This window comes from Galendromus occidentalis, unplaced genomic scaffold (genome assembly GCF_000255335.2).
Source record: "Galendromus occidentalis unplaced genomic scaffold, Mocc_1.1 scf7180000076799, whole genome shotgun sequence".
Classification (NCBI taxonomy): Eukaryota; Metazoa; Arthropoda; class Arachnida; order Mesostigmata; family Phytoseiidae; genus Galendromus; species Galendromus occidentalis.
In genome coordinates, this window is record NW_003804788.1 from 2271 (window position 1) to 4736 (window position 2466).

Consider the following 2466-nt stretch of genomic DNA (forward strand, 5'->3'; position numbering starts at 1 on the left):
GCTTGCACAGAAATCGCACATACGAGAAATTGACAAGCTATTGGAGAAAGGGGCCATCCCTATCAACCGGCTAGAATCGTTCGCGGAGTCACTCAGTCTCAATGTCAAGGCACTACTGGTTATCGGCAACACCTACGCCGAATTGTCGACTTCCATGATCCAACGAGTCCTCAGATGCATCCCGGCGGAACTGAGAGAAAAGTTTATCAAGAAATTAGAGAAGCGAAAACTCACAGATCCGTTAACGACGGACTTAGAATTCATGCTAGAGTTCCTCAGCTACACGACTATGGTCCGCAGAGAAGCAGAGCTGGAAAGCGCCGGAAACCGTTACCACGGGCAACAAAGGAAACCACCTTTCAGCTACGCGAAGCAAACAAACATATCAGCTCCGACTAAACCTCGATACTTCCAGCCGCATACGAACGCACTCCACAGGAATACCAATAACTTCTTCGTGGGCAATCCTGCCAACAGGAACCCGAACACGACAAAAAATACTCAACAAAAAATCGATAAGTCGTGCATTTTCTGTGGGTACGACCACGACAGTTTTAGATGCAAAGCGACGCTGACGTACGAGGAACGCCGCGAACGGGTCATTCGACGAAACGCCTGCTGGATTTGCCTGAAAAGAAAGCACGCATCGAAAAAATGTCGAGACGGTCCGAAGACGAACTGCTCGAAATGTAAGAGAAACATTGCATCATCATGTGCAAGAAGGCACAACTGGATACCTCATCTTTCCTCTTAACGTCCGGGACCCCCACGATGCCCGACGACCGTGGAGACATAACGGAACCAGATATCTTACTCCCATCAGCGACAGCATGGATAGGACCCGGCGGGAAAAGATCTTGCGCCCGAATTCTACTCGACTGCGGATCTCACAGGTCCTACATCACCACGGAAGCGGCGAAACGGATAGGAGCTGTCCCAACAAACGCCGCCAGGACTTCCGTTAAAACCATGGGGAACGTCATAACGACGCTGGACACATGGCTTCATCGAATCGTCATCTCAAGCCAACACGATCCGAAGTCGAGCATCACACTCGAATGCATCGGAACCCCATCGATAACAGATTCGGACTTCCCAGAAGTCACCAACAACTTCGGACTACTCCCAATAGCCGACGGAAGGAAAGAAGTAGAGCCTCCGAACGTGATTTCAATCATCATCGGAGCAGCGGATCTAGCCAGCATTTATACAGGGAAAATGGAAAAACACGGGAGGATGTTAGCGACATCCTCCATCTTCGGCTGGATTCTCAGTGGAACTCTGAGAGAATCCCCTTTCTCATCAGACACCTCAACCCTGCTCTGCGAATTGAGAGCTTCATTGCCGACAATGATATCAGCCAACCCCGAGGGAAAACCCAACCCAGAGTGCGAGAAAAAACCTACTCAGCACCACGGAGAAAGCCCGGATACATCGATCGACAACGATCTGAAGTTCCTGTGGGAGGGAGAGTTGCTGGGAGTGGATTCATCGACGTCGGACGAATGAGACGCGCTGACGGAGGAACTCGACAAATTTTTCGATGCAACGGTTGAAAGGAAACCCGACGGACGACTCAGGCTGAGTCTCCCTTTCAAGGACAACCTCGATACCCTAGGGCCCTAGGCGACAACGAAAACCTAGCCCGATTGCGACTTCATTCATTTCTGAAGAAGCTGAAGAAAACCCCGGAAAAGCTAGCAGCAGTTGATAATGAGATCAGAGAATATCTCTCCAACGGCTCCGCGGAAGAAGCTCTACCTCGTCAGCGGAATCAATTGGCACACTATCTACCGCTACAAGCATTCTCAAGATGAACAACGATAACTCGAAGATCACGACGACACGAGTGGTCAAAGACGCCGCACAGTGGTCAAAAATCAATTCCTAGGTGGACAAAATTATTTCGATGGTTTTTTCGATAGAGTTCCGTTTCCCGAATGAGGCCTGAGACTCGGAAAGGGTTTCCGGCCTCCAGCTCGCCCGCGGAGACGATATTTGAGGTCTTGAGGACGTTGTTCATTGAAATATCCCACCAACTTCTCTCAAACCTTCCAAATACTTTGGCGGTCTTTCGGCTAAGGCTGAGCTTCAATTCTCCTAAATTTTCAACGCTCGATCGATGCAAGTTTCCAGATGAGAGCAGAAAGTCGATCATGCCATCCGGTCTCATTCGTTTTCCGGCTTCGAAGCACTTTTCCACAAATTCTCTCCGGGTTACGGTAATAGTCTTGATCACCTCCATCGCCGTCACTTGTCGTCCTCCGCAAAGTCTCGATGCACAGTGAAGCTCAGCCCGAGAGCGCACAACGAAGAGCGATCCCGATGCACGTGGTTTCCTGCTTGACTTCCAACTTCCTACAGAAGTGGAGACCGCGCCAGCTTGCCCGTGAGTCAGACTCGGAACATCGTCTGCTGGCGCTCAAGAGATCGCTTTTCGGGAACGAGCTGTTGGATGTCGGATCG